Raw genomic sequence first — 22,319 nt, 5'->3', positions numbered from 1 at the left:
TTTAGACGAACCCCACCTCATCCCTTTTTCTGACTGTGCTCATCCCGAACTGGCCAAGCCCACTCCGGAATGCCTGTCAAGTTTCGGATGGCAGCGATATGCCAGAATCTCGAAACAGCGAGTCCTCCAGACAGAGGGAACGTGGGAGAGCCTGGCATCAGGAGACTTCCCGGCCCATGTCTTCTGGGCTCAAGTGTCCTTGAGGAGTGGCTCAGACCCAGAGGCACAGGCCTGCTGGGTCACTTGTCCCCAGGGCTTTCAACATTTTGACTGGGACCTGAAATACTATCAAATGCACCTTATATCACAGCTCTGCATGCACACACCCCCCACTGAAATAAAATGTTCATAAAATAGCCTTACCTTATGTCATGTACTTTGATAATTTTATTCTATTTCATTTTTTAAAAAATCACAGGTGGGAACCACTGAAATATTTAATAGCCTCTAACGGGCTGTAGCCTGCCGTTTGAATAACACTGACTTAGTCCAACTCCTGGGTGTCTCAGGTTTATGACAGTGAGCAGACCTGCCGCCAGGCATCCGCCTCGAAGAAACGGGGCAAAAACACCTGGGGGAGACTTTCCTAATGGCCAGCTCAGATCTGGTCTGCACTGGAGTTCCCAGGGCTGCGGGACTCCTTGGCTGCATAAAAGCCACGACTTCGGGCGGCGCTGCTGGGCTGACGTGGCGCAGAGCGCCCCTGGTGGGGCCGGGCTCCCTCCTGATGGCTCCTGCCCTGGGGTGGGAGCTGCTGACAGGTCCCGGGGGGGTGGGGCTGCCGAGGGCACTGCTCCTCTGACTACAGCTCACCTCCCCTCCTGTCCTCCACCCTCTCCCTGTGCCCTCCCTTCCTCTTACCTCCTCATGGGGCCCCCTTTGCCCTCTCCCTTCCCTGTCCTTCCTTTACCGATTATCGATATTCTTTCAAAGTTCCTCATTCATCCCTCACAACCTGCTAAAGCAATTCTTCAGAGTTGCTGTAGGCGGAAAACCTGCGTGCTGGGCTGAGAGTTACGTATGGGGGGTGTGTGTGTGTGTGTGCGCGTGCACGTGCCTCTCCCCGACGTTGTGAGAGCAACGCGCCCAGGAGGAACAAGCCTACGGATCCCCAGCACGAAGGAGGCCATTTTAAAGGAAAGAAGAAATCACTGCTTTGTGAGTTTGCCTTCAAAAAAAGCTGTCTCCTTTCCACACAGATTAGTTCCATACTTGATTCTATTGCTCTACCAGCAACTGTGGTGATTTGGAGCCATGATGCAGTCAACTGCCTAATCTCCATGGGAAGGACGGAATCTGTAGAGGGATCACTGAGAGGGTAGAAATGCTGTGAATTTAAGTGGCACTTTCCTTGTTGAGAGCACATTATAAGCATTAACTAATTGTGCTGCATGACATCCGAGAGAGAGAGAGAGAAGAGAGAGAGACAGAGAGAAGAGAAGAGGAGGGGAGGGGAGGGGAAGGGAGAGGTTCTCACCCCGCAGGGCCTGAGGAAGGGTCCAACACAGGACCCCACGGGTCCGGGACACTGCGAGGTCCCAAGAACTCAGTTTGGGACTCAGTGGCTACTTTCCCCAAACCTTCAGGATTTCTCCAGCTTTAGGCCAGCCGCAGGGTCTATTTTTATATGTCCCAGGGCAATTGCTTAAACTTGCAGCATGTACATTTCCCCTGCTATAAAGTGGGAGACAATCCTGGCGCCTGGAGTAAAAAGATCGCGATGAGAATTAAAGAAAATACAGTCTGCACGAGGCCCGGCCCTTAGGGACTACGTAATGAATCACGGCTGTGTCACCAGTTGGGACAATAAACCAGTTCTCTCGTTCTTGTCCCCTTTTCCGTCTTCTCCCTCCCCTCCTCTTTCCCATGCTTTCTCCCCTGGGCTCCTTCCATGGGCAGAGTCCTCGGCCGTCAGGCATCTGGAACATCAGTGGTATCTGGGGGAGGAGATCCCGCACCTGTTCCCCTGTGACTGTCTCTCTGCTGAGTGTGCCCAAGGTGATGGCTTTGGGCACAGGAACCCGACAGACCCGCGTCCTGCTCTGCCTGGGAGCCCTGCCGGGTGGCAGCTCCCACCCGCGGGGTAGCTCACAGGCCCGGTGCTCATCAGACATCTGTTGGTTATTAGTAACCACCCGGCCATCCTTCTGGGGCTTTGGAAGACAGGCAAGGGCTCTGTGGCTCCAGGAATGGCCAGTGGATCACACAGACCTTTTCCACCCGCGTAGGTGCCATTCCTCACACAGACCTGCAGAAACAGGCTTTGTGAGTTGCTCTGGTGCATTTGGATGAGAGTGCCTGGTCCTGTCTGTCTGTGCTGACGGTAGCCTGGTTTGGAATTCTGAGAAAGGAAAGGCAGGGTTGGCTGTGGAATCCAATACCATATTGACTTTCCATCAGAGTCCGTGCTCTGCTCTGAGAGATCACCCAAGAAACCACAGGGCCCAGGGGCTCAGGCCACAGGACCTGGGGACAGCTGGTCCCCCTCATGACAAGAATCTTAATCGAGTCTAGAGCCAGTGGCTGTAAGCCGGCAACGTGGGCGGGGCTGTAGGCATGGCTCTCTGCCGACTTCCAGTCGCCCTATCACAGCTTCCTGCCCCTGCGGGTCTCTTATTCCTGGGTCACAGCCCGCCGGTGCCCTCTCGGATTTCAGTCTGATTCACTGCCTGCAGTTCCTCTCTGGTCTCCAGGAAGCACAGGCTGTGGCTAAAGTGGACCCTGTGCAGGAGCAGCCATTCAGGAGGGGACCGTCCAGCGGAACAGCCATCCAGGAGGGGACCGTCCAGCGGAACAGCCATCCAGGAGGGGACCGTCCAGCGGAACAGCCATCCAGGAGGGGACCGTCCAGCGGAACAGCCATCCAGGAGGGGACCGTCCAGCGGAACAGCCATTCAGGAGGGGACCAGGGCCGCCTGTTTGCAGTTCATCCCTGAGCAGCTTGGCCTCGCTGTCCAGCTGGGACGTACTCAAGGAACACAAACTCATTTATCAGCCCAGCAACGCCTCATTAGGGAGGTGAAACCCCAGGCATGAATTGCCTACCGTACACCAAGGCCAAAGACAATTCGTCTGGGGTCATCCGTTCTTGGGATTTGTCCACCACTGGGGGCCAGTGGGAACTGGGCAGACCTAGCAGGGAACACAGGTGTATCCATGTGTCATGTCCCCTCTGTTTATGCCACTCATCCTTCGATCAAGGTTGTAGGAACAATGGGTAAAAGTGATCACTGGAGGCCTTGTCCAGGAAGGTATCAGCCAGCGTGACGAGTTCAGCGGCTTGGGATTTTTAGGAAAGGCAGCCAAATTATTTGACCAACTTTTAAAGCATGACATGTGGTTCCCGTTGACCCCAGGTCGCCCTCATCAGACACTGATGGATGAAATACTGCCAGAGTCTTGGACAGAACGTGGTTCTTAGCCAGCAGAAGAGCATCTTGGCCCCTCAGAGAGCATGGCTGGTTCCCGGGATTCTGTCAAAACACATCTCTGATTTGTGTGCCTGTTTAGGGTGTCATGGTGTCTGAGTCTGTAGGGGAGGGGACAGTGAGGAAAAGAAGACAGAAAGGAGGAGGGAGGCCAGCAAGGGAGAAGAGGACCCAGAGAACGGGCTGGTGTGAGAGACTCAGCAAAGTCCCCTGTGTTTCTCTCTTCCCTGTGAAACTCACCGCTCAGCTAGGAGGTGGCTGCCAGCAAGAGCGGATTCAGTCCTGACTTTGTGACACTGAAGACCCTGGAAGAGACGGCGGCCCTCTTGACATCAATAGTTCTTTGGTGCCCCCAACGTTTCCGGGTTCTGGGTATGTTCACAAGTCCCTGTGCTCAGGGGGTGCCCACGTGGTGCTGGGGTTGTAAGGACTGGCTTTAATCAGGGACCAACTTCTGTCCTTCCCGTTCCCCGGTCCCAGTGTCTTCCCGGTGCTCAGCGATGCTCTCCCCAAAGTCTCTAGAGGGAGTGAACACTCTGTTCTAAAGTGGGAGACCGGAAACTGCCTAGAAAGCCAAGCACCACATAAACAGCATTTAAAACACAAGGGCCGTTACTTTAATTATGGCTCATGCTGTGTTATCACCGCGCCGTTTCTCACGCCTTCGCCGGAAACCTGGTGATAAATCCATCTCTGGAAGCCAGAAGCTGCCATGGCCGCGGCCTCCCGGGTCCATCCTCTCCTCCCAGCTTGGTTCTCCTGGAGACACCACCAGGTCACCGCAGCTCCAGGGCCCCCAGGATCCCGATTCCAAGTCGGTTTGGGGCTGAAGCTGGGAATCAGGCTGAGATCCCCAGCGTGGATTTCATAGAGTTCTACCAACGAAGAAAGCATCAGAGAGGAGGATGGTTGTAAGGGTCAGAGTAGCTGAAGGGGGGTGACAGACGGCACATTGGTGTGTTGGGCTGTTTTCAGATACTATTATACCTTTGATGTTAATGATAACAAAGTAATGATACAGACACATTAGCAGCTGTCAGTTACCAGAGATTCTATGCCTGGTAACACGCTAATCCTCCATGTCTGGTCCTCAGCAACCGCTTGACAGGGTTCACGTGATTATCTACAACTCTCAGCAGTGAAAACTGAGGCTAAGCTTTTTGCCCAAGGTCACATGCTGAGGGGCTGAGCCAGGCCCTCCCTGTGCCGCCCGGCATGGCTGACGACCTCTGGCGATGCACATGCTCCCAGCCGACTTCCCCGGAGCAGCGTCTGCCCTGCTAGGGGTGGTGGGGTGTGTGCTGGGCGGCAGCACTCAGAGGGGCCCAGGAGGAGGTGTAGGTCAGGGACAGGGCTTGTGCTTGGATCACGCCTCCGGCTGCTCTTCACCGAGAGACGGGAGGACACTAGGCTGGAGTGCTGATCTGGGAAGCCCTCACACGCCTTGTAAATGTTTCACCATCTTTTTCCAGATGGTAAAGTTGAAGCTGGAGAGGTGACGTCACAGACCTTCAGGCAAACCTGGACCTGGAGCACCGTTCTCAAAAGGCCTGGGTTGGCAATTTTGCTCCTGTATTTGGACAGGACGCGGAGAAATTGTATTTGAACTTTTGGAATCGTGAGAGCCCCTTCTTTGCAGTGCCTTTTCCTCAGGAGGAGACCAGTGGCCCGTTGTAATTCAGGGCTAACCTTCAATATCCCCAGCATGCCGCAGGGAGGCAGGGAGCTTCCGGTCCCAGGCTGCAGGCCCTCGGAAGAGGGTGGTGCCGCCGGCAGGGCTCTGGGAGAGCTGTCCATGGCTGGGACTGGGGCAGGAAGGGACCTGCTTGGCATTCACCTCAAGGCAGGATGAAAGGCAGCAACCGCACCCCCCAGAGAAGAGAACTTGGGGAGAAGAAATGCAGCATTCAGACAGCAACCTTCCAGCCCTCCTCTGGGCTGAACCTCATTCACCAGCTGGAAGCCCAATGTTTATCCCCCTCCTCTGAGGCTTATCCCGTCCTCACCAGCCTCCATTTGTTGTCTGTTTAAAACGAAGCATAATTTGCATGCAGTAAAGTTCTCCATTCTTAGAGCTCTACACGTTTTGGCAGACAGACAGTCATGTAACCACCACCATAATGAAGACAGGGGACATTTCCACCACCTGCAAAGCTCCCTCCTGCTCCTTTGTGGTCAGTTCCTCCCCGAATCCCAGCCCCAGTCCGTTTTCCGTCACTGCAGTCCTGCCCTATCAGGAATGTTATGTGACTGGAATCACACAGCCTTTAGCTTCCTGAATCTGGCCTCACTGGTTCTGCATAAGGCATCTGAGGTTCGGCCATGGTGGTCTGTGTATCCAAAGCCCCTTCCTTTTTCATTGCTGAGTAGTATTCCACGGTGTGGATGTGCCTCAGTTTCTATCTGCTCACCAGCTGGAAGATATTTGGGCTGTTGCCAGTTTGGGGAAATGATTAAAACGCTGCTACAGATGTCCACCCATAGGTCTGTGTGTGACCCTGGGTCCTTGTTTCTCCTGGGCTTGCTGGGGGGCAGGTGGGGGCACATTTAACTTGACTTTCCTTGTATTTGACTTCTCACCTCTCTTAAGGTCAGTTCTACAGAGATTCTTTTTTTTAGTTCGTTTCTAATCTTCTTTTAACCAACCCCACATTATTATACTTTAGGCACTGGGCACTCTACTGATGCTGAAATTGCAAACATACGTGAAACACTTTCCTAAGCCGTGTACATCTATGCAGTGCCCAACCTGCCGACTGAGCGGGAGACACTCCGCTCTATGGCAGAAGGGAGGTGGGGTTGGAATGCACTGGCCAACCCAGGTCGTGTTGATACAGGATTGGCTATTAGCAACCAACACACTGATTGTCTGTAAGCAGTAAAACACAGAGTGATCACCTGCAGACCTGCCACAGATCCTGGCTCACAGGCAATCCCTGCCTCAGGTGTGTGACAAGGGGAGATTTTTTGCAATCAACACCCCCATCTTCACAATTTCCTTCATACTTGGAAACAACCAGAGGAAACAACATAAAACACTTATTGAATAAAAATATTTAGCACTGACAACTCTCTCTGCGCACAAGATTTAAAAACAAAAAAAAAAAGCCCCATATTTCCAGTTCTTCTAGAATGTAAGATCACCTTATTCGACCTCCTGACACTCAAATCTCCTCGGCAGCATCCTTGCTCAGCCGGCGGCTGCATTTCCCCAGTGATGGCAAGCCTGCCACCCTGAAGGTCTAGTGCAATCAAGCCCCGTGTTGGGAGCTGGAGGTGCTTTACGAGTTTTTCCACAGAGTTTTTGCTCCCTTCACCATCAGTATTACCATTGTTACCATGACCTCACCTACAGACAATTCTGGATGCTAGAATGTTCATCTTCACATTAAGCCCCAAATCTGTTACCCTATTACTTCTTCCATTGAGCTTGCATTGGTTTGGCAGGGTGGGGGTGGGGCACTCAAAACAAGTGAGATTCACATGGGACATTTCAAAGTATTTGAAGACAGTCCCCGTGTCTCCCTGCAGCCTTGGCTCTCTAGGCCAAAAGCTAAGCTTCCCCAGTGCCTCCTGTCACTCAGCCTAGGAAGCCTGAGACACACCATCCAGTATCCTCACCACCTCGGCCACCTGGACCTGCCTGTGTGCCGGTGACTCCCTGACTGCTCATCCTGCTGCCAGTGCAGGTTGTCCCGGGCGCCACCGCTCCATTAACACAGCCCCGTATATCAACTTCGGGGGAAATTACATTGCACAAACGCCAGGCTATGCTTTCTAGCAACTAAAATTCCCAAACATTTTTTTTTTAAGTACTGCAGCTAAGCCTTCCTTCTTTTGACTGCTTTGAGATAAGTGTTCCTTTCTTTTTTTTTTTTCCCCCCCAAAAACCTGGCCCGCTTCCTGAGCTTGTCAAGATCTCTGAAACGCAGTTCTGTCATGCTGACTGTTAACTATCCACCCTGGCTTTGAATTAGGTGGATGTGTGATCTGTGGGCCTGCTGCTTCTTCATCTGATGCTGATAAAAATGTTCAACGGGACAGGGTCAAAGACAAAGGCCTTCCCCTAGGCTGACACTGATCTGCTTCTCTGAACACTGTGGAGAACAAACCCACCCACCAGCCACCCGGGAACATCGTGAGGACCCCCGGGAAACGCCATGCTTCGACTGAAAAAGTGGCGCCTACTGAATCTCCCAAGTAACTTGCTGTAAAAAGGAAATGAGACTGGGCGGCCGGGGCTTTGTGGTGGCGAACCGATGCTTCTCTGCTGAGTCCTGTTTCCCTTTCTAAGGGCTCACAGTCATCTCAGTTGTACTATTCCCATAATCTTTCTTCTTAAAAGCAGGCACCAGGTAACAGTTAAAGTTCTGAATGTTCAGAATAAATATGGCTCATTTCCTGTCCTCAGTGCTCATACGGACAGACATAGGATTCAGGACTTCGGTGACATGCACATGAACAAATCCACACAATAGCTTCAAACTTATTTTCAGGAGCCATCATGCCATTTCAGGCCCTGGGTGATGAAACTGCAGAGGAGGTGCAGGAGGCTGCACCTGTCTGTCTGGCAGCCCCGCGAGTGAGCCCAAGGGGCCTGTGGCCCCTGGACCTCTGTAGGTCTGGAGCGCAGCCGTCTGCCTTGTCCGCAGTGACCGTGCAGGTGTCTGCCCCGCTCCATGCAGGAGGCTGACGCACGGCATCACACTGGCATTTACCTGCGTCGGCCCTCCCCCATGCAGCCAGCCAGAGGCCGTTCTGCACAGAGAGAGCCAGCGCCACCTTCTCCAGGGAAGCTGAGCAGTGGACATGCTTGGAAGAAATCATGTTTCAGCTCTGGGGCAGCCCATGTGTGGTGTTTTGGTTGTTTCTGTTTCTGTTTTCTGCACTAGAAGCCTCAGTATTAGCGGGGGCTTGTTAAAAATGCAAATTCCTGGGTCTCTCCAACCTACTGACCCAGAAACTCAGGGGTGGGGCCCGGTGACTGTGTTCTAACAAGCCTTCCAGGGGACTAGGGGAAAAAAGAAGTTTGAGAACTGTGGTTCCAGGATTTGACAACCCACTCAGGACAGCCCTGGGGAGGATGGCCAGAAGTGGGTAACAATCCTCAAAATTCAATTCAGCCAGCGCTTCACGGGGTGGCTTCTCAGGTAGCGTGCCGGCTCCTAGAGGTGAGGCAGAAGGCGGGCGAGGCAGAGGGCACAGCCCTGCCCTGGACTTGCTCAGGCCACCGACAGGCAAACCGGCGCAAACAGGAAGCGACGTAAAGGCTCAGCAGTGTGTGGAAGGAGGAAGCGCACTAGTCCATGGGGGAGGTGAGAAGGGGCGGGAAGAAGGGGGGCCGACTCCGGGAGCAGGTGCTTCTACGATGACCCGGGAGGGACGGCTGGGACTCTGGTCGGCAGGGGCTGGGGCAGGGGCTCCCAGGGGTGTCGGAACACTCTTTCCTTCTTCCTTCCGGGAGGCTCCTGCAGGGTCGGGGCAACCCCGGCACTGTTCCCAGTCCTCCCCGCCCGCCGCTGGCTCCACCTGCCAGCGGCACTAGTGAGGCTGGCTTACCTCCTGCACGATCTTCCCCCCAGTCCCAGACGGTCTCTGGTTCCCAGTTAACAGGATGTGTGCCACTGAGGTTTGATCTTGAGCCCCGTTTTCCTTTCTCAGTTTCCTTTCCCTTGGAGCTGAACTTGACCTCTGACTTCACATGCTGCACCCCTATCCCCCCGACCCCAGGCAAGGAGCTGTGCTGGCTGTCCATCTTGGGAGCTACGCCCCATGAGGACCAGGACCAGGAGGGAGGGAAGCTGCAGCCCAGCTTCAGCGCAGAGAGGACATGTAGGCTGGGGAGTGCCTGGGGCCCTGCTCAGCAACCAGGCACAGCCACCAGCATGGAGCTGCTGTGCTCCATAGCTGCGTCTATTAAGCCCAGTCCTCCCTTCCTGCTCCTCTCCCAGCCCTGGGCTCAGGCCTCCACTGAAACCTGGACTTAAGTGAGTTCCATCTGACTCCGAGTTCCCCTGCTAAGCTCCCCTTCCCAAGCTTTCTGAGACACTGCCTCCGTTGTTCTCAGCTCTCAGTAAGGCGTCAGCTCAAAGACGGAGGTCTAATGGGGAGGTGAGTCTGATGGTGGGAACTCCCACTGCAACCTGAGAACAGAAACACCTGGGGGCCTGCAGGCCATCCGCAGGACTGCTCCCCCACAGCGCCGCCTGCCCCAGGCTGAGACCAAGCCTCCCAAGGGGTTGGCTACAGCTGCTGCCTTTCTCTCCGGGTGTCGGGTCCAGGCGGAGCCACCCACTGACAGCACCTGATGCCTTCATTGGCCCAGCGGCTGCCAAGCAGAGCTTTCAAGGCTTGCTGAGCCTCTGAAATGGAACTATCACGCTTACGCTGAATAGCACACACACAAAAAATCGGAAAATTTATAGTCTGCACCAGTATCTGCTACAACGTTCCCAACGTTCCCTGTTTGGGGGAAGACAGGCCAATTAAAAATACTAAAGATTGTGATGTGTGCCCCTCCGCCCCCCGTCTTCTCTCTTCTGTGTTTATCTTTTGCTGGAGGCATATTTCAGAGCTTAAGGCTGACAGTTTCATTTAAAATTATTTAAACTCTGCCAAAGACAGGATCCGTATACAGGTGATTTTTCTTCTCTCTGTGGCCCCAGCTTATTACCAAATCGGAAGGTGGAAGCTGGCTGCAGATGCCATTAATTTCTAGGTCTCCGGCCGGTCTCCCTGGCTTGCCACCCCTTCACCCACCACCTGCGTACCCACACTGCCCGTGGAGACACTTCCTAGAATTTACAGCACCTGCAAACCATGGGCTTCCCTGGATGGATATCGCGCTCTGCCTTTGCCTCTCTGCCTCCCCTGCCTCTGCGCACAGAACCCCCAGCCCCGGCGCCGACTAGGAGAGGAGGCAGGAGCAGCGACGCACCCTGGACGGCAGTCTGGATGCAGAGAGGAGTAGGGCGTTAGGGGAGCGCGCGGACGGCCGTGGGAATCGTGCTCCCCTCATTGGGCAGGTATCTGGAGCCAAGGCCAGCAGACATCACAGGTGGCCAGTAGCCTGTGCTTTCAATGCGGACTTGGTGGCCAGCGTTATGACACGTCAGCCACGTCATCTCACCTTGGAGCGCGTGCTCTGTGCCAATACACAACCCAGCAGTGCGCCGAAAGTGGGTCTTCTACGGGCTCGAGAATTCCTAGAGAAGAGCTTTTCCTTTCGTTTGCCCGTCTTGTTTTTTGAATAAAGCCACTCTTTTCCTTGTGCTTGCCTCTCCGTGTCTCTCCACCACCAAAGAAGCAGTTTCTGCCCTTCGTGCAGAAAACGCCTCCCCTGATTTGTGGTGGAATTGCTGACTCCCATGAGTGCCCTTCCCTCCAGCCCTCTCCACCGAGCACTTCCCATCACTCGCCATCATTAGTTATAATCGCTGGCGGGCTCCGCTCTTTGAAGGCGCGTGCGGGGAGCTGCAGGGGTCAGCCATCTACAGAAGGCCTTCTCCCGTCTCCTACTTTCCACTTTCCCAAACTAGGTCTGCTTTCCACATGCCCCCCACCCCCACACCCCCAGGAGACCCCTCTGCCAAGAATGAAAGAAGTCCTGGGTTTCTGTCCTTGGCCAGCGGTCCTGAGAGGAGGTTGTAGACATGAAAGGAAGCTCAGAGATGCAGGAAGCAGCTGTATTTCCCAGATAGGTTTGCTTTTAGGACAGACAGCTCCTCTGAGATGTGGAAATCTGGCCCTGGGAGAGCCAGCCCCAGAGCAAAAGGAAACCGGAGTCCTGGCTTCATCACTCAGGACACTGGCAACTGCACGGTCCCCAGAGGGAGCTGACCACGGGGCGGGTGCTGGTGTGATTTCTCCTGAGGGGTCGCTGGAGAAGGAAGCAGTCCCAGGCCTCTGAGTGATAAAAGCCCACACAAAGGCATTATAGGACCTGCTCAGCCTGTCTCTGAGCCCCATTTGAGCTGACGAAGGAGGAGGGGGGCCTCTCAGAACCTCAGAGTCGCTGGGCTCAGACTCAGGGCCGTGACTGCCCAGCATCTTGGGAAAGCCAAGAGGCCCCTCAAGGCCGCACACAGTGAAAGGGGACGTCTGCGTTAGTAACAGCCTTCCCCACGCAGCAGCTGCTACGCAGCAGACACGTTCATGCTCATCACTCGGCTCTACAAGACTGAGTAATGGGCCCTGTTCACCCCTTTTTTCAAACGAGAGCACAGGTCACCTGGCTCAGGAAGCGTCCTGCCGGCCCGCTGAAACCCATCACACCCCTGGAAATAAGGGCCCCTTTGCCAAGGGTCTGAGCCCAGGAGGAGGAAAGTCTCTCCCCGAGTCTTCCATTTCAGAAAGGAGGAGGCCTTCAGGAAGGCCTCCCCCCGAGACCGCCAGCAGGCCGGGGACCTCTGGGGGATGGTGGGGCTTGCAGCGGGGAGGCGGCCCGGCGCCTGGGCAGCAAAGCAGTAGGGGGTGGGGGAGTCCAGGCCGCTGCCATCTCTCGGCCCAGTAAGCTCAGGAAACTCCAAATGTTCAGAAGGTGTTTGCAGTGATGAAAGCGCTTCCAGCCCAACATGGTACCCACTCCCTTACAAAGGAGGCTCAACCCAGGTCCAAATCCAGGAGCCCCAAATTAACATCCCAGAAGGATGTTAGGGGCTCAGTAAATGGAACCGCAGTGAAGCCCAGCAGAGTGGTGGTTTAGGCCTTGCGGGCGGTTGTCCTGGAGACCCCCAGGCTCCAGGTCCCTCCCTCCAGCACCACAAGCGGAGCCTGGTGAGGTCGTGCTCTTGGACCCCGCGGGGCCCTCATGGCCTCTGTGCCACTCCCCGTCCTGCCGGGCAGAACCAGCTTCTAGCACGCCGTGACCGCAGGGTCCCCAGGTCCCAGAATGATGACACAGGGGTACCCCCCACCCATCCCCAGCTTCAGGCTCGCCTCTCCCGCCTGTGCCTGAGTCCTTCCTCATCTGGCCCACCCGCCCCGAGCACGTGGATTTCACGTCCCTTCCCCCAAATACCGCCTGTCCCAGTCAGACCTGTCTTTTCACCAACGTCCAGATGCACGTGCCCACGTCTGAACCCACACACGCGTGTCCTCTGGCCAGGCTTGGCTTCCCTCTGCCCGCACCCAGTCCGGCGTGGGCCCGTCCTCCCGGCCCGAGCCTGCAGTCTCCCTCCTCTGCTGAGCCTTCTCTGAGACGTCAGCCCACAGTGATCTTTCCCTCCACTGACTCCTTTCATATTATTTCTGCACCGCATAATTAGCACCTGACGGCACGCTGCCTTCTTCTCTAATTATCTGCACCAAGTAAGGTAGTCCTTAAGAACATCTAGGGAAAATACTCATCGACAAAACGCTGCTTGCCCAGTTCCCCTAACTAGGCTGAAAATCCAGGCCTCTGCCGGGTGCGCGTCTCTCACCGACCCACTGGAGGGGAGGCATACAGTTCACATTCAGTAAATGCATACAATAAATTGTCAATGAGTTACTTATTTTCTCTGCCATGCACACCCTTCCCCCCTTATTCTGCAAATAGAAGAAAAGGGTTCTGTTGTGTTCAGTATATAATATCCAAAACAGGTTTCAACAGGTTTTTTAAATGACTGATAACAGACTGACAAGAAATGGGTGTAACCCACCCAAGGGAATTTCTGGACTCCAGAGGGACCCCCACTGTGCTGCCCCATCTCCTTTGCATTCCTAAATGCTGGAGAGAAGGATTCATTCATTCAACAAACATTTCTGTGGCTTCTACTGCAATGGTTCTCAACCCTGAATGAATATTTGAGCTTTTAACAAAAATACATCAGGACCCGGTACTCAAAGATTTTGATTTAATTATTTGGAGGTAGAACCCAAGCACAGACATTTTAAAAAATACCCTCCAAGTGATTCTAAGTTATAATTTCTATAAAGAACCCACTGAAAAATACCAAAAGACAAAGACAAGTTACAGCCGAGGCCCCGAGAAGGGCACGGTCCAAGGAGAAGGGCGGCAAGGAGAGCTCACACCGTGCTGAGCGCTGCAGGGCCCCGCAGGGCAGGGGAGGGCAGGCGGCGGAGCCAGCCTCCGGGCTAAGGGTTCCGGGGAGGCTTCCCGGAGGAACAGCCCACAACTGCCTTGGAGGCTGACAGCGTAGGAACTGGACAAGTGGAAAGGGGCACTCCAGGGGGCGCATCCCAGGGCGAGGAGAGAGGCGGCGGGTGGCTGCCCGGGGCAGCCCCTCTCCCAGGTCGGCCCGGAGCCCCCAGCGTGAGTGCCGCCCCTCCTGCCAACCTTGCTGACCTCCCGTCTACCGGCTGAGCCCCGGGGAAGCTGAGGGCCAAGGGAGGCCTGCTCCACCCGGGGCTTAGTCATGGAGAAGCTTCTTGAGACAAAGACAGTGGCAGCAACTTGAAAGCGTCAGTAAAGCGGCCTACCTGAGGTCCGCAGGCCCAGAGAGGAGCGACTGTAACGTCTTCCGCTGTGGCCCCGGAGCAGCGACCCCTCGGAGGCGGCGGTGCCTTCACGGAAGCGCGCCTGGCGGCCCCGCTTCCGGCGCCAGTGAGAGCCAGCGCGGGGAGAGCCCGGCCCCGGGCAGCTGCCGCCAGGGCGCAGGAGGGCTCCTCCCGGCTCGCCCGTGTCCGTCCCCAGCCGGAGTGTGGACAGTGGGGCCCCATTTGTCTGGACGGACTTTCCCAGTCAGCCCAGCGGTGAGACGGGCCGGGCTTCCAAGGCCTGTCCGCTGCCTCCCCGAGAGGACGCGGTCGGGGAGCACACCTGGGGGCCCGCCTGAGTCTGTGCGCATGCGCGCCCACGCGAGCATGCGCGCCCACGCGAGCATGCGCGCCCACGCGAGCATGCGCGCCCACGCGAGCATGCGCGCCCACGCGAGCATGCGCGCCCACGCGAGCATGCGCGCCCCACGCATGCTTCTGTGAAGGGCCAGCTGCTGGAAGTTACCCCAAGGACAGAGACGGAGCGAGTTAATTAGGAGAGGAGAGGGTTTGAATGGGAAAGAAGGAGAGAAAGATCTGGGCGATGCCAGCATTGCCGTCTGGCCGAGCACCCGCCCTGTGCTCCCTCCTCCTGCACCAGGAATCCCTCTGCAGGCAGGACTGCACAGAGGAAAGACTCGCTGGACAGGCAAGTTACTGCCCTAAACCCCGTCCCCTCTTGCCCTGTGCCCTGAGGCAAGTCCCTTCCCCGACCTGGCCCTCTGACCCCATTGGTAAAGTGAGGGAGCTGGACTCTGTCTCCAGGGTGCCCGCCTATCTGTGCCCTGGAAACGCAGGCCCCAGTTGGTCTGCTGGCCCTGCCAGTGCCCACAACTGAGCAGCCACCCCTGGGTTCCCCTCTCGCAACCCTCCCATCCTTCCTCTGCTGCTAATCTCATGCATGAGTTCCTGCGCAGCAGCTCCATTACCAGCAACAGCATCCGTGCTGATGAGAAAAAAATAAATGTAAGCACCTAAGCGGACTGTGCCGATTTATAGCTCGGTGCCCCAAGGCTCTCCCGCCTTCCCTTCCCTGAGCGCTTAGCACAGGGCCTCTGCTCGCCAAGTGCCCACACCAAGGCTCTGCCCCCTATGGCAGCCCCTCGAGGGTCCATAGAGGATGGACCAGCGCCTTCTCCCAAGCAGAAGCAGGGGCTTACGAGGTGCCCCAGAAAGACCCTTGAAGTAACTGTGGCCACCATGCCCCCAGCTCTGCTGTGGTCCAGTTCGGCTGAAGTCGAAGGCCATTAGCACGCAGTGGCCTTATCTTGTGTCTTCCAGGTGACCCACATCACTGGCCTGTTATCTCTCAACTTCAGAGGGACCCCCAAGGGCCGGTGTGGTGTAGAAAGAAAGAGATTTGGTCTCTGTCCCTGTTGCAGGCACTGATCTCCTGAGTGATAGGACTGCCTTTCATCATCCGTGAGAAGCCCCTCTTAAGCGTGTGCTAATGAGGTGACAGGGTGGTGCCTCTAGTAGGGGCGGATGGGGCTGGTCCCCAGGGAGACTCCGTGATTAGAGGGTTGGAACTCTGAGCCCCACGAGGACTTCTGGGAGGGGGAAGGAGGGGCTGTGGTTAAGCTCTGTGAAAACTCGAGCAAGGAGATCTGATGAGCTGCCTGGGGAAGGCATCAACTACAGGAGGGTGGTGCCCACCCACCAGGTCTGTGGGGACAGAAGCTCCTGCACTCAGGGTCCTTCTGAACCTCCCCATGTGCCTCTTTATCTGGCTATTGATCCACATGAAGAATCTTTTACACCATCTTCTGTAGCACACTGGTCATCGTGAGCAAATATTCCTCTGAGCTCTGTGAGCTGCTCCAGCAAATGAACTGAATGTGAAGAGGGGGTCGTGGGAACCGCTGATTTACAGCCACAGGTGACAACCTGGACTTATGATTGGTGTCTGATTGGGGCAGCCTAGTGAGACTGAGCCCTGACTGTGGGGTCTTCACGTAGATAGCGTCAGGATTGAATTAAAACTGCAGGGCAGAGTTCTCCCATTATCAGCAGATGGTCAGTGTCCACGGAGAAGTACAGAATTGCTTGGTATGGAAAAAACACATGGGAACAAAGTAGAGGCCACACTGGCCTAAGGCATCCTTTTCTTCCACACATGGCCTCTACGGAGAGACAGAACCACCACACAGCCAAGAAGCAGCTGGCGGTGTGGGCCTCTGCTGGCGTTCTGGGAGTGAGGGTCCTTGTCAGCACCTGTAAGGTCTTCCTGGTCCCCGGGGAGGCAGAGTCCGGCTTTGCTTCCCAGCTTTCTGGTTCTACCAGCTCATCCCGGAGAATCTGAGGTGGAGCTGCACCACGTGCTCAGGTGCGTATTCTAGACACATGGCTTCCCCCGCTGTTCCCCTCCCATCAGGCTGGAAGCTGGCGTTTGTGGGGACGAGGCAGCAAACCGAGCATACACGGCTAGTGGAATTATCGGTGGGAGGAGATATATATATATATGTATATTTGTAAATCACACAATTTCTTTGTAATTCGCGGGCATGGTCACAGGCACACTTACCTCCAGGAGTAAAGGTTGGGTGTCATTGTTTTAGAGTCCCATTTCCCACGTTCGTGCATTTTCATACTTGAGCGGGCAGGACCGCGTCCCAGCTGGTGATGGAGTGCTGGCCAGAACCGCTACTCCGGGGCTTCCCTCACTTCAGCCTGCGTCAGGATCACCTGGAGGGCTGGCCCCCGAACCTAGCGTTTGATTCAGTAGGTCTGGGGTGAGTCCCGAGGTTGTAGTTCTTACACGTTCACAAGTGATACTGCTGATGGAAGGACTGAACTCTGAGAACCACTGTACAAAACGAATGAGGTCATCCCAAACCGCCGTGCTGTTTGAAAAGCTCGAGTATTTGCGTATAAAGATTACAGCCTCGAACTTGTAACCTTGCCTAGCAGTACCCAGTCTCAGACGTCAGTTTTTCATGGTGCAGTTATGACATACCCCACGTTTTGGTGGCTTGTGTCATGTTTTGGTTATAAAGCGCCGTGCTGGGAGAGGTCAGGCACAGTGGAGGAGGAGGGGATATCGCAGTGACGGCCAGCCCCACCACCTGGCTGCTCCCTCCTCGGCTGGGGGCTCAGGCAGCCTAGGCCAGGGCGAAGCCCAGCACAGAGTGATTCCTCCCAGCTCCTTCCTCGCAGCTCCAAGATGAGGAGCTCAGCAGGGCTACCAAGGCCTGCTGGTAAATGCAGAGCAGGGGACACTGCCTGAGAGCTCTGACTTCAGCAGCTGACAGGACCTGGTTGGCTGTGGTCCCTCAGCCAGGCTCAAACTGTGGGTACAGCGGTCTGAGGACTCTAGCTTCCACCTCAAATGGCCATAAAACCCAGCCGCCCAAGGAGAGTGAGCAGAGCAAGCTGCAGACCCAGGACGGCACTCGGGCCGCGTCAGGACAGGGTCCCTCCTCGTCCCAAATGTCCCGATGCAGCTTCGTTCTAGGCCTCTGCTCTGGAGTCCCAAATGCAGATTCAAATCTCATCATGAAACACCTGTCTTTCCCTGCCCTGCCCTTCCCCCAACTCATCCAATTACCATGTCTAATGTGATCCATCATCGCATCTCTGCAGCAGCAAGATTGGAAGAGCAGACGGGGGAGATTAATAATAATTGTGGTGTCAAGGCACAGGACACAATCAGACTCCAGCATGGAAGCAAATACAAACACAAACAAACCGTCTTTATCCTTCTGGAAGACGGCTCAATTCTCCCTCCTCCCTCCCCCAAGAGCGGCCGAGGACAAAGCTCAGGGAAGGGGTGAATCAGCTCTACCATGGGGCTCCGGAATCGGTCTTTCAGCCCGGCCTGCACCGCCACGGAGCCCTCTCTGATTGAAATTAGAGCAGGGATTCGGGAGCTCTGGAGATGCCCAAAATCCATCAGGGCCCAAGTGGGGAGGAAAGGGGACGGACATCTCTGCAATTCAATGTAAGCATGCGAACTCTGTGGAGATCAAAGGGTACGCTGGAGCATGGCCCATGGAAAAGCAGAGAGAAGGCACTGCCCGGGAACCTCTGCTTCTAGGGGTCTAACACGCACGTTAGGGGGTCAGCCCCAGACCAGGCTGTAATAGCCCACAGACACCTCCTCCAAGTCCAGCAAAGATCCCTAAGTGCGAACGTGCCCCTCCTGCAAACACCAGCGACTCAGTGACTCATGACAGGGAGGGGGAGTCTTGCCATGGACCATAAAAAATGGCAGCGTATTTTAGGCAAAAATAATTATTTTTGGCTTTGGTGTACATTACGTATTCATCCTCATATCCTGTTACTGTCTTTCCTTCCTGACATTATTTTTAGTTCGGCCAATGGTTAAATTCCCGTGCTTTCCAGCAGCCTCTCCGCCCCCAGCCCACCTGGATGCACCTGCTGACACCTGCCAGTCTCAGAAGACAGATGTGGAGGTCCGGAGAGACACTGACCCTGGTGGGAAACCCACCTTTGCCTCTTCTTACTGTCGGTGTGATTTGTGGTGGTTTCCTCAACCTCTTCAGGACTCTGTGTTTAGCCATGTCACCTGCTTCGGAGATCCTTTTTCAGAATAGATGAGAAAATGTACATGAAGGATGAAGCTCGGGGCTCGGTCCACAATACCTGCCCCGCAGAGGTAGCTGCACGCAGCCCGTGCAGAGCTGAACCCCCTCCCACCCGGGTGCAACACGCTGTTTCAGGAATCCGGGGGGAAAGAATGCAGGTGTATTTCAGGGACAAGCAGGGGGGTCACACCAAGGATCACAGCACGGAATTCCCTCAAAAACCCCCACTACACGCTACTTTCTCTCAGCAGTTTCACACCCAGGGCACCTCCACTGTGAAATGTCATGCCGCCACCTCCGGCCGGACGAAGCTCGAGGCCTTGCAACCTGAAGCTTCGTCCTGTGCATCATGGTCCTTGGGAAGCCATCTGTGCCTCCCGCCAGGGCTGCTTGTCCTGTCAGGAGCAACAGGGCTGTCGTTCTGGTCAACGATACTCACGCTCCTGCCAGGCGGCGAATAGACGAGAAGAGCCACAGAGCAGGCGCCGAGCATTGAGGGGCCTTTAAAACATGTGTGAAGGGTCTAGCAGTCACCCCGTGCACGTCAGTGTCACAGCCTTTCTTTCCCTCGTTTTCTGATACCCCAGTCCTGCCCAAGCAGCAGTGCTTTCAGAGTAAGTCAGGGTTTCCAGTGAGTTGGCCTGTGGTTGTTAGAAGGTGCCCAAGGAAAGCCCCACAGATCCACACGACCCAGCAAATTAAGCCTGCCCCTAACTTCCACCTGCGTGACCTAGAATGCAGAACAGACTTGCAGGGTCGGGGGTCCGCGCCGACCCCGGCTGGACCTCGTGGGCCCAGACAGCCAGTCCCACCGTCTGGGGCTCTGCTGTAAATAAGCCAGTTTTCCAAAACCAGAACACTGCTGTCCATACCCATGTTGCTGGTTCTGTGCATTGGATCGGACCTCACTGATTTTTAAAGTCTGCCATAGTTAATTTTGAATTTAAGGCCACAGGCCAATCCATACAATTAGATTGTTGGTTGTGAAGTTCCACAACCAGCTGTTAGCTGAGGTCCCTGTCATAGCTGAGGCCCATTCGAATTACAGTACATCTCCTGAAAGTTTCTGGATAGCTGTGAAGGTGGAAGCCTCTAAGTGTGCTGAGCACAGCGAGTCTGTCATCCAGACCCTTAAACTGCTGCATGCACCCCGGTCAGTTGCGAGTGGGCAGCACAGCTTCATCCCAAACCCTGAGTCAGAGCCACCCTTATGACTGAGGAAGGTTCTGGGGTCCGATGCCGCAGGGAAGGCCGTAGAACTCCCTTCAGGGGGCTGCAGGGCTCCGGACTCTGAAGGTGAAGGGGAGGATAAACGCTTAAACGTAAGGCCTTTCAGATGGAGAACACCTGTGCTTAAAAAACGTGCTAACCAGCTCTGGTCCCCATCGCTGCTGGGGATCCGAGAACGGGGAAGGAGCGGAGTTTGAGTCCAGAGCGCAAGTGTGCTTGCTTGGAAGTTCTAAAAGAGAGAAGTGCAATGTGGAAGGACCCCTGAGAAAGGCGAACAGAGACTGCACGAAGGCTGCTTCCCAGCAGAACTTCTGTGAACCGCGGGGCACCGGGACCGCTGGCCAGGGGAGCGGGACCTGGGAAGCCCCGCGGAAGTGCGAACTGTTGTCTGAGCACAGCACTCTCAGAGGCGCACCACCTGCCTTGAGGGGGTGCAGGTGAGGCTGAGAAACCTCCCAAGTGCAGGGCAGCCCTGCCTCCGTCAGGTCTGAGGGGTCTTAAATGCAATTTCTGAAAACTCAGAATCGTTGTCCAAAATGAGCAGGAGGGATGTGCAAAGTGTGTTTGCTGAGTTTTATCTCATGGTTGTAGGCCCGTCGGAAACAGGGGTCTTTTTTCTGTAAATAGCCAGATAAACATCATAGGCTTGATGGACCCTCAGGTCTATGTCACGGTTACTCAAGTACGTCCTTATCAGGGAAAAGCAGTCGGGACCACAGGTCAGCACATAAGCGGGACTATATTCCAGCAGAACATTATCTGCTAAAGGCCGGGTGGGGGAAGGGACGCGGACTTGACCAGTGGGCCTTGGTTGGCCAATCTCTCATCTAGAGGGAGAAAATGGGCTCGTGATAATTTATTTGGTGTCCCCTCAAAGCAAAGGAGGTTAGAGGGTATATACTAATCCCACGTTGCAGGAATGGCACCCCAGGTCCACCACCTGGATGAGCGGGGTAGGCAGGTGTGTGGCTGTCACGCATACTCTCACACCTCTCAGCACCCCAGCCTGCCTCTCCTGCCCCCGCATTCTGGGGCTGGTTACTGTACACACCATGCCTGACCTCAAATATCAGCTCCTCTGCGTGCCCCACAAGGACACAGCCCCACCTCTGGGGCCCCCAAGCAGATGGAGGAAAGGGGACAGGGCACAACCATAAAGGAATGAAACAGCGATGAGCACCAAGGTGGTGGGAGGTCTGGCTCCCAGTAGACCCTGACCTTCATCCTATGCTCATCGTAACACACGGTCATGGGAAATGGCCCTCCCACAGGCACCGTGGCAGCTCTGAGCTGACCATAAAGGGTCACAAAGTGGGTGATGGCCCAGTTCACGGGGACCCCAGCCTCTTCCTGAAAGTAGCTGACCTAACTCTCCCACTTGTGAGCACGTGACATCACTGGGCCCATGAAGAGTACACACCCCAGCACCTCACGGCCCATCTCACCGTCCTAGACGCCCCCGCGCTGAGGCTGCCACCTCTCACCTGCCATGAGGGCCCACGCTCTGCCTGCGAAACACGCATCTCCTAAGCCCGTGGCTCTCTCTGCCCTTCGGAGACGGCCCGCACGCTGTCTGTGGAGCGTGCATCTCTCTGAATAAACCAACCTTCACTCGACTGTGGCCCTTACATCTTTCCTTCAGTCTTGGCCGATGAGCTAAGGTCCTGGTTAGGACAACTGCCTCCATGTGCGTGCTTGACCCCAGCTTCTCCCGTGTTCTCTGTCTTTCTTCCCCTGGCCGTCCTTAACCTGTCCTGAAATACTCCCTCCCTCCCTGTCTTCTCCTGTCCCTACTGTTGCCATCAACACATCCAAGCACTTCCGTCAAGAAAAGCGGCCATCATTTTGGCATGTTTTCCTTTATTATCCACTCCTCCCTTCCTCAGTCGTTCTTCTCAAAACATAGTCGAGAACAAAAACTAAATGGAAAACTTAGTCTCTGATGTCTCTCTCTCCCCTTCCTCATGTGCCATTTATTCCTCAACCCACTGCCATCTGGTTTTAACCAGCCCCCTACTCCATTGAAACTGCTCTTAGTAAGATCAGCCGGATTCTACCCCAATTGCCAAACCTTCAGGACACTTCAAAGCTTCTATGTCATTTGAGGTGTCTGCAGCCTTCAGGAGTGTGGATCTCCTGCCTTCCATGAAATGCATTTCCTGTTTTGTTTTTTTTTAAATAATGCCAAGTTGCCCTGGTTTTCTCATTTTACTCTTTATCTTCAGTTCCCCACATTGACTCCTTTTTCGTTGGTTGGTTTCCTTTAGACATTGGCCAGCATCAGGGTCTACGTGGCTTTCTCTGCACCATCTTCCTGGATGAGCTCAAACAATCTCATCATTTTAACTGTCTGTATTAGCAATCTATTCCTATGTCGTAATAAATTACCCTAAAACTTAGCAACTTAGTACCAAAACCATTTATTATCTTGTGGTTTCCGTGGGTAAGGAATCCGAGAGCGGCTTAGCTGAGTCCGTCTGGCTCAAGATCTCTCACGAGGTTGCAGTCACATGGCTGGGGTGGGGCAGGGCGGTGGGGTGGGGGTGGGGGTGGGAGGGTCTTCTTCCAAGCTCATTCGCCTGGTTTTGCTGGCCAGCTGGTCTCTCCGCAGGGCTGCCCCACACCATGGAAGCTG

General features: G+C 55.1%; 1 protein-coding gene across 3 annotated transcripts in view; it reads right to left on the bottom strand.

Moving 5' to 3' along the window:
• Positions 1-22,319, bottom strand: part of NTM (neurotrimin) — an 826,130-nt gene that overhangs the window by 736,926 nt on the left and 66,885 nt on the right. The gene's annotated exons all lie outside the window — the stretch shown is intronic.

The sequence above is a fragment of the Camelus bactrianus genome, chromosome 33 (genome assembly GCF_048773025.1).
Source record: "Camelus bactrianus isolate YW-2024 breed Bactrian camel chromosome 33, ASM4877302v1, whole genome shotgun sequence".
NCBI classification, from domain to species: Eukaryota; Metazoa; Chordata; class Mammalia; order Artiodactyla; family Camelidae; genus Camelus; species Camelus bactrianus.
This window is presented reverse-complemented; position numbering and strand designations above follow the sequence as displayed.